Source organism: Chrysoperla carnea, chromosome 1 (assembly GCF_905475395.1).
Source record: "Chrysoperla carnea chromosome 1, inChrCarn1.1, whole genome shotgun sequence".
Classification (NCBI taxonomy): Eukaryota; Metazoa; Arthropoda; class Insecta; order Neuroptera; family Chrysopidae; genus Chrysoperla; species Chrysoperla carnea.
In genome coordinates this window covers 41,459,112-41,472,463 of record NC_058337.1, presented here as the reverse complement: position 1 = coordinate 41,472,463, position 13,352 = coordinate 41,459,112, and the positions used below count along the sequence as shown (strand labels likewise).

The following is a 13,352-nucleotide window of genomic DNA, read 5'->3' as shown; positions in this document are numbered from 1 at the left end:
ATGTGTGTATAGTAATGTCATCATTGTAATATGTACCCATCTACTCTAAACATACCGCATATAGCTTAGTATGTTATTATTTATTTTAAATATTATACGTCGAAAATTTTCATAAATCTTACAAAATAATAATTTTCAGTGAAATATTGCCACCTGTCAAAAGAGATTTCCTCAAGTATTTGGATGATCTTTCCAAAGCATAAGTTCTAGGTCCATTTTGTTCCTCAGCCATTGTAGCAATGTTAAAGTAGCTGGTCTAGGCTAACAACTTTTTGGTGCTATGTTCCTTATCGCACGTTATAATTTGTTTGCTGGTTGGGAGGTAAAACCAAAAAAATGTGAAACAATTTAAAACGACACCAAAATCTGAGGATACTTCCCTATGAAACTTTTTTTCATCGATTCAGCTTGCCATGAATTTTGAAAATATTTTAAAAATAATTTAAAATCTGTCAATTTATATTTTTTGTCCAAAATTTATGCTTTTCATTCTAAAAATGAGTTGTGAGTTAGGACAAGGAAATTGTATGTTTTGTCATAATAAATATTTTGATCAAGCCAAATGAATGTCGAATCGTTGTACACTAAATATTTTAACCATAATTAGCATATTCTATCGAATTATGGTTAATGCAAATCTCACTCGATCTTAGTGATAAAAACTAAAACAAGTCTTATTTGCCTTTTTCCTACAAATCTAGTGTATTTAGCTCTTCTTCCTACACATTGGTCTTGAAACTATAATAAACTGCTTTTAGCGTGCATGATGGTGTTGAACTTACACACATGCAAGATCAAAATAAGACTTAGACCAAGACCAATAAGCGAGACAAAGATGTTAGCCCTTTAACATAAAGTTGGTCAATTCAGTATTGGTTTGGATCTGTCAAATGTCAATAAAGCTAGAAATGAATAAAGCTTATATTGCAAAATTGAATCTTTTGTATAATTGATTTTTATTATCAATTTATTAAACTTATGCTGGAAAGTAGGTCAAATTAATGACCATTTTCTATGCGTGATTAACATAGTTTTTTTATGATGGTTTGTTTACATATCACACAAGAAAAATTTATAGCCTGCATATAATAAATCACTTTTTTCATTGGTATTTATTATTTAAATGCAATAATCTCGTGAAGTTTGACTTTGACCTGGTATAAATATAGTAAATTAGTTTACATGAAAGTCGGAAATGACTAACACGTAAATAAGGAAATTATCAAAACTACCAACGCGTCTTTTATATTTCTTCCAGCGTAATAGGATCTATTATTAGATTTATATTCGAGACCTAGAGAATATTTCTAGAGACCGTTTATCGTTGGATAGTAAAGAAATGAACTAAAGTAGCCTAAGTGGAGACAGTACTTAGAAGCATCTTGGTTTTCCAACATAATTTTTGAAATTTTTTTCTCGCGTAACTAGTAGGTACTATTTTGAAAGTTTATGTGAAAACAGATGATCTAAGTAATTTTAATTTGAAAAGAATTTTTCACACCTGGAAAAGTTCAATAAGAATTTACCAAAAACTTTGATCGTTGCGACAACTTTAGAATTAAGTTTTTAACTAACCGGTAAGATGTAAGTGTAATTTTGAGTCAAAAAAGATTTTAGCTTAGCTTAGTTAGTATCCGACTGTAACAAGCTCAATATCTTTATGTTATAAAAGTTAGAAATTAAATGTCAATTTTAAATCATTATTTTCCGTTTTCTATTTTAAAATCAGAAATTATAAAGCACGTCGTAAGAACGTGACATCGTAGTTTTGAGTAACAATTTTTAATTAAAAAATTCCGCCAAGTAATTCATGACTCGAATTCTACATATGAGCATAAAGCTTCTGTTCGTTTTTTGGACTTGTTTGAGCAAGCCAAAAGCAAGTGTGCAAGTAGCTTTTTGTAATAAAAGAAAGGTTGTTATTGAGGATGGAAAATGGGAATATTCATCAATTTTAAGCTGGGAGAGTAATTTAAAATTTGGTGGGCGCCTAAAACATAAAATAGTAGCTTTCTCAGTAATAATCTTTCTGATTTTTTTAACTATCTAAAGGCCACTTTTTCACGCATTTTGATTTGCTGTCGATAAGTTCAAAAAATACTCACTAGCTTTATGCCTTACTTGCTCGACTAGTGCAGAATTCCCCAGTGTTTCACCCGTGGCTAAAACCTAGAGAAACAAGTAGATGGAGTCGGGTCGCACCAGAGGTCCACACAAAGAACTTCCCCGTACAATTTCCGGATCATACTGCCGTTAATACTCTTGAATTGGCACCTAAACGAAGTCGATATCATTTTTTGTTCACGCGATATCGATTAGGATAAAATTCATGAAAAAGTTCCCCCGACTCGAAACGGTTCGACCTAATGTTATGAAATTATTTTCGGATCATATTGCTTTTAATTAGCATCGATCGACACCTCAACGAAGTCGATATCATTTCTTGTTCGCGTTATATCAATATATCAAAAAGGATAAAATAATAGAAAAAGCTCGCCCGGCTCGAAACGGCTCGATTGAATGCCATGAAATTCGTTTCGAATCCTTGCCGACGTACAAAACGTCTACACGCGCACATACTTCTTCAAATTAGTGTTAATACCTTATCCTAACCATGAAACGTAAAGATATGTTGAAAATTTCGATTTTGAAAGTCGGACCCTTTACAATAACTTCCTATAATGAGAAGTTAATAATATATTATATTTTTTTCCTATTTTGCGAATACTTACCTATACCCATGTCAATTTAATCAATAAATAGTTAAAATTGGTGATAGGTATAGACTGTAATAATTGATTGATTCATTCATATATTCATGCATCCCCTAGGTTATACAACATTATATCATCAAACAAAATCAAATCTCGTTACGGCATCGTACATGTTACATATGATATACATATATGGATACCAGAATAGTTTTCCTTGATACAGACATGTAATTTCGTTACAAATTACACATCAAATTTCAATTCTCATATTCCTATACTACAAAAGTTATTTAATTTAATGTAGTTGTGTAACTGACATACAATTTTGAATTTGATAGGGTAAATTCAATTGTAAAAAAAAAAATTTAAACGTTAGTTAATAATAAACATTTTAGAAGAAAACTCCTGGTGCGTTTTGTAATAGAATTTTGCTTTATGAAATAATATATTTCGTATTTATTAAAAACAATTGTTATAAAATCTGAAATATAATGATATTACATTTCAAGCAAGTTTCCTTATTTTGTTAAATTATCATTTGCCTATACAGGGTGGTTTGCCTTTTAATCGATAATGGCTAATAGTTTGTTTTGTAGTTAATTAATCAAAAAATAACTTTAACAAAAGTTACAGAGTTTGATGGGTGATATCATCTTCTGACATCATATTAGACCTAGTTATTTGGCCTACAATTATCGAGAAAGCTAACGTTTTTCGAAAAAATGTCTTAAGCAAAAATTGTTAAATTTTCTATCAGAATCAACTTACTAATTTAAGAATTTTTTTTTATTCTATCTCTTACCGTATAGAATCTACATTGGGTATGAAAACAACCCGAAGAACTAGGTCCAATCTGATGTCAGAACATGATGTCCCCCAGCAAATTCTAGATCAGATTACAGATACTTAGTATCAGTGAAATTAATAGTTCAAGAAATTATTTTAGTGCAATACATAGACCAGATGTTTTAACATAATTTTACTCAAAAATAAGATAAATTGTAAACAGCAGTTAAACGATTGGAAATGGTGAAGGAGGTTATAAGGAATATAAAATAAGCCTATTTCCCAGCAGAAAAGTTGAAGGGTGTTTTAAAAGTTGAAGGGTGTTTTTGGGGGCTGAAAAAAATGAAATGTGTTCAAAAGAATAGTTCTTGATCACGCCAAAATATAGAACTTTTATATGAGTCATTTTAAATATAATCTCATAATTTCAGAGGAAATGGTGGAAAACCGTCTTTTTTTTTGTTCTTTTATTCTCATTTCTCCAAAAATAGTCCAATTTAAATGATAATAATGTTTTGAACTTTAAGTTTTGAACTATTTTCTTAAACTCCCGATTATATACTGCCTTTCCTTGCCTCCAAACATAATTTTACGAGTTGTTACAATCATTCTTACCAATCCGAACCTTTGCTCTCCCTATATATTTTATATGTTTCCCTAAAAATTTTTGTTTGTTTGTTTGTAACGTTTTCACGCAAAAACTACCGGTTAGATTTGAATGAAACTGTAGAACAATATAGCTCATACATCAGAATAACACATGAGCTATGATTTAAAAAAATTAAATTAAATCTGACATTTTACTGCTCCATTTATTATTATCATTTTAATCCGTAAATTAAAGATTCCTGTAAAATTGCCTGATATACTCGATGAATTATGACTATTTTACATTTACAAAAATTGAAAACTGTGCGTATATTTTAGTTGTGTGAAACAATCCCTTCGAGTGTCATGGAATGAGGATAAGAGAGATCAAGAGAGCTGGAGGGTATAAAGCGGTGGTTCTAATTTTTAATCCCAGTGAAGCGGGCCAGTATGAAGCAAGTAGGATATAAAAAACTACCGAATGATTACGAATTTTTACGACATGTAATTGTAATTTTTTGATTGATAATCTTAAAATGTGAAACTAAGAAACATGAATAAATAATATTTTGTTTTTACTCCCACAATCACCCCTAACATAGAATATAAATGTAATAATTGTTGTAAATAGAAGGGTACTTTTCAAAGTAGATACCTAGTAAAATTAAATGTATTTGCATGTGTGTTTGTGTACTTTACTTATGGTTAGTTCTCTGTATATTTTTCTGACAAATACATACACCCAAATGTTTTTCTTAATCATTAAAAATTCATATATTTTAAAATGAATTAATTACTGTGTAGTAGGCGCTGAGAGGATTTTTATGCTTTATATTAATAATAATAGAGTTTAACCTCCGTTTTTATGACATACGCCTATAACAAAGGTCGCCCACATCATTATTTGTTAATCTTTATTTATTCAATTACATTCATATTTTACAATTTCATTTATGATGTGGGTGGAATCGGTTACTTCATTCTTACCCAAGCGACGAAAATGTAATCAATTCTACCACCCCCATCAATTATGGTTGTTCACACTGCCGCCGTCTGGATTCGAACCCGCAACCTAAGTCTTAGTAGTCAAACGGTAAAAGACTAACGCCTTAGACCGCTCGGCCATTTAGGCTCTTTGTATGCTTTTAAAGGTCCTGCCGAACAAGGAGTGTATTTCGACGTATTTTGACCCCCTGAATCTGAATTTCCATCTTGCTAATCAGAATGGGGGGGGGGGGGGAATTATTATCAACAAATTAATTGTTTTTACGGTCATAGCTCCTAAACTATTGAAAATTTTAATTAACAATGGTCTACCATTTTATTCTTCATAATATTTTTGTACTTTAAGATACTCATTTTAAGTTTATAAAAATAAGTTTTATGCAATAGCACCGAAGTTAGCACGATTGTAAGTATTACGTTTAACGTTTTTTCCGGCCCGCTATTAGTTTATAAGTCGAAACGAGTCCTTGGCGAAAGAAAACCCCACATAATTATATATGAGAAAATTGAAAAATTTTTCTAGTTTAAGAATCTATTTTATTTTTTAAATATCTCGATTAAAACTTTAGTTATTGTAGCTGTATGATGACGTGAATGTATGATGAAATTTTGCGTAAAAACGTGTAACTTAAAAATAGTCAAACTTTGAAAAATTGTATCTCCGAAACTATCGGTCCTATAAAAACCGGCTTTATCTCAAATTATTTAAATTTTTTCCTTTTTTGGAAATAAATAAAATAGAAATAAATTTTGATGAAAAACCAGTCCTGCTAGGTCAAAATCGGCAAAAAATGAAATCAGGTCCAAATTTTGGAGGTTTTTTGGATTTGATGCAACGTTCATCCTTTTCCTTTTTAATTTGCTTGAATTAGAATTGATTAATTCATTCGCGTTCGTTTGAAATAACTCAAGTTTTAATAGAGATATTTGAAAAAATAAAAAATATTCATAAACTTGAACAAATTTGCAATTTTCTTCTGTATAATTATGTAGGATTTTCTTTCGCTAAGGGCTCACTTTCGACTTAAAAATTAAAGGCGGAAAATGATAAAACTTAATACTTACAATCGTGCTAGCTTCGTTGCTATTATATCAAACGTATTTCTATGTACATAACATTAAAATGTAGACTCATAGCTTTAAGGTAGTACCAGCATGAAATCACTTTTCGACAGATTTGGCCGAATTTTTTTTCTCGGGTTTATAATAGCTTTATTTATGAATTCCTAAAATTTCATAATTTTTGACCGTTTAGATCGCGAGATATTTAAAGACAAAGTTCGCGATTTTGAGGGTCATGTCCCATTTAAAGCATGTAAAATGTCCGGTCTCTCCAACTATTTTTTATGATATTATTATATATTGAAGAAAAAGTAGAAAAAAATGTTTATACAATACAATTCTAAAAAAAAAATTTAGAAATTAATTTTCACTTTCGAGATATTAATTTTGACGTAAATTGATCGAAATTGGGACGTTGGCATAATTATTTCCCATTTTAAACGTTCAAAATTTCTGAAACTTTGGGAATTAATAGTAAGCATTATTAAATTCTTAAATTTAATTTTTCGTTAAATTCTGTCGAAAAAAAAATTGTACCATTGCTTTAACATAGAAACTGCAAATACCATGCTGGAACATCGTTAAAATGAGAACTTTAAAGTACAAAAATAATATTTATTGGCCAATCTACGTTTCAAACCAAGCGCTGAGCGCCAACCTTATACACTACCATTTTTGTTTACGATTTTAACCATATCTTCGGTTCTATTGGTCGTATCAAGACGAATAACTACAGCTAAAAAATCGAGTAAAAACAAATAAAAATACAGCTCTTAATCGTGATAAATATATTTATTATATTTTATTCGTGATATACAAGATATGGTGTAGGTCCAGGGAAAATGTACACTTGAAAATTCTAAATTTTTCATGATATGCTTTCGGCAAGTCGTCATATCACTGTTCTGAAGATTATAGTAGGAAAATAAAAGAATTGATGAATAAAAATTTTATTTTCATGTCATGTTTTTATATTATTTAGTTGTGTAAATCATTGTGGACAGACATGACATGATATACAGAAATAACACACATGTTTTCCAAGACATATAACAAAAATGAATGAATATGTTGTACCTATGTTGTTACCCCTAGCGATTTCTGACCGTCAATCTAATTAACTTTAATACGAGTAAATATGTTAACATTTATTATACTGAAAATTATTTACTTGAAACATTAATAAATCTTTTTCTCGCTTTTATGACCTATCAAGAAAAACTACGGTTAGTGTAAGAAATAACTTGCTAAAATTTTTATTTATTCTAGAGATGCTTATTTTTGCGTTGAGAAAGTACAACGCTTCTTTGCGAATTTCCGAATCCTTTATTGGGTCTCTTTTGATGGAGGTCTGTATTTGTCTGTGAAGAGCTCTTGAATGTACATCTTTGTACAAGTCAGTATTTCAAAAATGGAAAATCTTATTTTGTTTGGCCACCCATTTAGTTCCGGGCCATAAATAAATAAATGGGTGCTTTAAAACAGTCAAATGTAAGTTTTTTGAGCCAAGCATAGTTACTTTAGGTTTTTTGGGTTATTATTCGCCCAAAAAGGTCTACTGTAAATTTTCGTTATCAAGATAAAAATAATCTTAAAAACTTAAATAGCTTTACTTAGTTCAAAAACATAAAATTTAGCTGTATATAGCAAGAGATGCATTCTCCAGGAATAAGAGTCCATGCACGAGAAACGGTCCATAAATTTTTCGTTTGAAACTTCTTCTAGCGCTTGCTTTAATAGTCACTTCTTCTCTATTCAAAATAGTAGACCTCTTCTATAAAATGCATTCATTGATTGTTATTTATGATATAATCTTATACATAAATAGTGTATATTGGGACTCATGTAATTTCTTATTACTACTTAGGGGCGGTTAAGCAGTTTGTGAGCCACAACGAAATATTGTTTTGCCTCATTTGTATTTATTAACTCACATTTTGTCGGCGTATCACCGGCGAGCCAAATGCAAGTTGCCAGGCCCATCCAATTTTGGTAATTTTTTTTCCTTAAAACTTTTAATTTTTGTTTTCAACTGAAACGCTTAAATATAATTTTTATCAGAACCCACGGCAATTAGACTGCAGACGACTCGAAAAAAAGTGAACCTTTAAATTATGCTAGTCTCACTATTATAATACCAAAGTGAAAACAATAACAATCAAAAAGTCCATAGAATATTATGTTTTTGAATTTTTTTCCAATTGGGCTACATCGTACCGGCAGTAGTTTGATTTGAGTATGCCCTATAAGTCTAATTTTTTGATTTGGTTAAAGCCAACATGTATAAAAGTATTTTATTTGCTACACACAGACGCGGCAACAGAAATGTTTGAGTAAACTTTGATTCCCAAGAGTTAGATTCGTGAGTACTTTATCGGATCTATGGTCCAGAATCCGGTAAATTATATTCGTTTTTTAAACTTTAGAGAAATGTAGAAATAATGCACAAATTGCTAGCTTCTGATTTCAAAAAACATTTACTAATCCAAAATCATATTCCAAAATCATACGCATCTTTTCAATAGTACATCGATCGATTTTTCCCCAACGGCAATGCTTTTGGAAGGAACGAATTAGTTTACTTCAAAAAGTGATCTATTTTCCGGTTACCTAAGAAACCAAATGTTGAATTTATTGGAGTAATATTTATATTTTTGAAAAAGTTAATAAAACCACTAAAAAGTACAAAAAAAGGAAAAAATAATTGTAAAAGAAACGCTTAATAATTGGCATGTGAGGAATAAACTTTTTTAAAGTTGGCAATACTGTATCGATTTCTATCTAAAGATATGAATGGCGTCGGTTTAGTACTATAAAAAATGATACATTTTCCGGCTATAAAAAGGAAGAAACTGTTAAACCCATTGGAACAATATTTTTATGTATGGAAAAGTTAATGAAATTCAAATACATAGTAATACTAGACTGCGCGATTCATATAATTTCTAAGTTAAAAAGTTGTATAAAGAGACTTTAGAAAGAGACATCCTCTGATCTCAGGTAGAGCTAATCTATAGTAGAGATGATTCTACCGTAGGCATTCTTTGTATCTCATTCGAATATTGGAACATGAATTAAATCGAATATGCACTCTATATATAATATAAAATCTCTTTGATTAAATTACTAAATAGTACAAAAAACAATAAATAATTTTAAAAGAAACGCTTAATAATTTCCATATGAGCAATATAATTTTTTAAGTCCATGATACTGTATCGATTTTTTGCTACGAAAATGATTGGCCCCGGCTTACTAATAAGTATTTATTTTGAATTTATTAATATTCTTTTGAAGTTGGTTCTACTTTCTCCATTATTACCGCACACACCGTACAGTAATATGCTTCTAAATTTCAACTGCAGCCATGTTTTCCTACTTTTTTGACAAAAAATGTGTTTTTTTTTATGTTGTATTAAATTTGAGAATATTATATATTTATCCTTCTAGATTGTCATATTTATCCGTGATTTAAACATATAAAGGTTGAAAGATGCGGCCAAAATAAAACTTTATTAAAAACAAACTGCTGAACTTTATTCTGTCCGTAACTTTAGCTGTAAGTGTTTTAATTAAATGTTTTCTACCCGTAAGTGTAGAAAACCCACTTAACAATTTGTTAAGTACCTAAATTTATTTTGAAACTATCAAGTAGCGTACACTACTTAGACAAATTTAAAAAATGAGAAAAATAATAAAGGAATCAGAGAGTAGATCTCTGTAAATGAATTTTTAGACCAAGTTTGCTCCTTGATCACTTAAGCAATTTTCAAATTCAATGGCAATATTTTTGGACTCATCGATTGAATTTTATATTTCATATACAGTATACACAATTAAAATATAAACTAATCCTCAAGCAATTTCCACCTATTTGATTTGTATCTAGGCTTAAAAATTGTCGACTCTCTAATCTGTACTTCACGCACTCTCATTCATGCTTACTTTTAGAATTATAACGGCTTGAATTTTTGATCGTTGTGTTTTGAATTTGAACCGATTTTTAAAACGGGTAGAAGTCATATTTGAATATCAAGTTAATAACATAAAATCCATTGTGTTTCAATTTAGCTTGATGTATGTAATTCATTTAGATTCAGTTTGCGAATGAGAAACAGCCGGATAAAAATCGTTTTTTTTTTAAGTAAATGTGAACGAAAATTTCTCGAATAATAAGGCTGGAACTGTTAGTTTTATTGATATGAATAGCATCCCAATTGGAGTCTTATTTCATTTTTCGAAATAAGGTTATACTCAGCCATTTTTTGAAAAATTTGATAATTGGTTTCATATTAATTTAATCGATGTAATTAACAAAAGTATATGATTGCGACCGACGCATATAGTTAAATAAAAAAATATCGTGAGCAGAAAGAAGGTCAATTATTTATTTTCGTCAATACAAACAAGTATAATACCTATATTTTCTTATTCCGAAAAAAAAGAAATATATAGAAGAAAATACTTCTCATTCTTTTGTTGATTTCCCTCACACCAAATAATTTTTTTTCTTTTATTCCTTTTTAACCTTATTCATGTTTTATACCTTTTTTGTGTGGCATAATTTAATAAATATTTTTTTTTTGTTTATTTTAAAATTACTTTTTTTATTTAATTTATTCCATTAGATTTTATTTGAACCATGTGTATAAAAAGCTTTATAAATATGATTATTATTTTTCATAAACATTTTTCTAATTTCATATTTTTCAAATAAAAATTAATATTAAATAATCAAGTATGCAAAAAAATAGATATCATAAAAAAATAAATGTATTTTTCATTTAATTCAAATTAATGAGTTGAAATTATTGATTTATAATTTAGATTTCTATGGCCGTTGAAAATCAATACATATAGAAGGATGACCACGGATATTCTGGATAAATTTTAGGTGTGAATATTTTCAAGGGGGTGAGGGGTATACTCATTCGTTTTACTCTTTTTGTTTTATACAAGTTTTTGTCAGAGATCATATACGAATATCGATTAGAATATTACTCCAAAAAAATAAATAATTTTTACCTGTATCTGGAATAGCGTTTCCAATTCTATTCGCAAAAAATCCTCGAATATTGGATGCTACACGTTGTGGTGACGCCGTAGTAGCTGCTGTTGATAAACTTCCTAATAATGTTTCCGGTAATCCACCAAGAAGATGCGTTTCCGCTCCTCCACTGGCGGCCCCCTCCTGATCAATCTTGCTTGAATCCACGATGATTAATTTTTGAGTTCAAATTCCACACACAAAATTTATAAAATTCAAAAGAATTTTTACACGTTATTAAAAAAAGAATATTATGTTTTGTTTAAAATTAATCACAAATATTTAATTCAATTTAATTTTTAATGAATATTTCCTATTATTTTCAAAAATAAAACACGGGTTCCCGGGATATGTGAATTGAAATGTGTAGGTGCTTGATTGTTTCGGGAACCCCTGGATATAGGGAATTCCGTTGATGTGACTCCCGTTGATCGACTTTGAATAACATTGATAATATATAAAGAGCAGGCGCAGGATATTACATCACAAATATATAATGTATACAACATGTATATAGCTCCAGCCAAGTTTTCCAGAGCTATTTCATATAACATAACATTACCAGGGCATGACGCGTGCGTTTACTGCATTAAATATTTTCATTGGTAGGCGTGTTTAATACTATTGACGTCATAGCCCGAGGGACCTATCATGAATTCATGTATATAAAATTATATATGGTACACTCATATACAAAATTATATTTCTGTATAACGATTCATCGTTAGTTTTTCGTCTTTTTGAATCGTTACTATGGTAGAATGTGTGTGTTTTGTACATAGATGCAATGAGTATACATAAAAATTGTTAGCTGAAAGCTCAATATTTTCAGCCAGCTACAAACAGACAAGAGCTGTATAATAATTTTCTTTTTAGATTTTTTATTAAATAATTTTATATTTATCAAATAAATAAATCGACCATACAGAAGTAAATTTATTATAAACTTTTTATGTTCCGATTTTATGAAAATTTACAGCTTGAGATGTACATTCTGTTTGAACAATATCATTGTTATTTTTATAAATGTTTTTGGCTGTACAAATGGTTTTTATTATTTTTATTTTTGATATAATTTTTCATATTATTGTTATGTCGGTGAACGGTTTCAAAAAAATAAAAATGTCGTGGAAATAACTTATGTGACCCATGATTCTATTTCAAATTTTTTTTTATTCAATGGAATAAAGCCATCTATATTGATCGTAATTTGTATTTTTGCCACTAATGCACTAGCAAAAGTATCCAGATCTCAACGTCGTTGGTTTTCTTTACTTTTCTATTCAACCTATTTATGATTCATAGCATTGTCTAATGTCTGTGTCAGGCTCGGGCTTTAATGCGGGCAGTTAATTTTAGTGATAGGTTTATTTAATTCTATGAATATTCTTACCAGTTTCCTAACCAAATTATAGTACTTCGTTGTTCGTGTAGTCATTTTTTCTGGGTTCGAATTAGTATCTTATCACCATAAAATGATACATTTACACTCATCTGACCATCATCTGATTCGAAAATACAGATAAAAACAGTGGCAGTCACAGAAAGTCATAGTGTTGGGTAGCGGGGTTGATTAATAGTAAAAAATAATTCTTGCTATCAAAAGAATGATGTTGATTTTAGAAAAATATTGTTTTTAGAAGAAAATTTTGAAAGACTTGTGAAAGCTTTCTGAATACTCACCAATTTTTTTGACATTTTTAGACATTATTTCTCAAAATTTTAAATAAATGATAACAAAGTTGGGAAAAAAATAAACTTTGTAAGTACTTTTGGTTGAATTAAAACCGATAATCAATAAAAAGCTTTCTTACCAAAGTAACAGTACATTATTTGTTTTGGAAATTGTCTATATCTACTTTTAACTTAATTAAATCATGTTCTATATGGTACAATAGGTTAAACACTAAAACCACATGAGTTGAATAGTCTGTCCAAACTTTAAAATTCAGGATATTGGTTTTATTCGAGTGTATCTATTCGATGACCTCTTTTAATAAAAATAACTTTTGTAAAGTTGTATGCCGTTAAAGATATTCATATATTTTGATTGGCAAATAGATTTGTTTTGTTTGAATTCAACAAAAAGAGCGAAATAAATAAAATACAATAAATAATGTTATTGTTTTGGCAAAATTTGATCTACAAGG

The 13,352-nt window shown here is 29.3% G+C and overlaps 1 protein-coding gene across 1 annotated transcript in view; it reads right to left on the bottom strand.

The window, feature by feature from the left end:
* LOC123305003 (choline O-acetyltransferase) overlaps nucleotides 1–11,379 on the bottom strand; it is a 133,082-nt gene extending 121,703 nt beyond the window's left edge. The window contains exon 1 of the mRNA XM_044886596.1: nucleotides 11,181–11,379. The gene's annotated coding sequence lies outside the window, so the exon portion shown is untranslated. The remainder of the gene's footprint in view (nucleotides 1–11,180) is intronic.
* Between the last annotated feature and the right edge of the window lie 1,973 nt (nucleotides 11,380–13,352).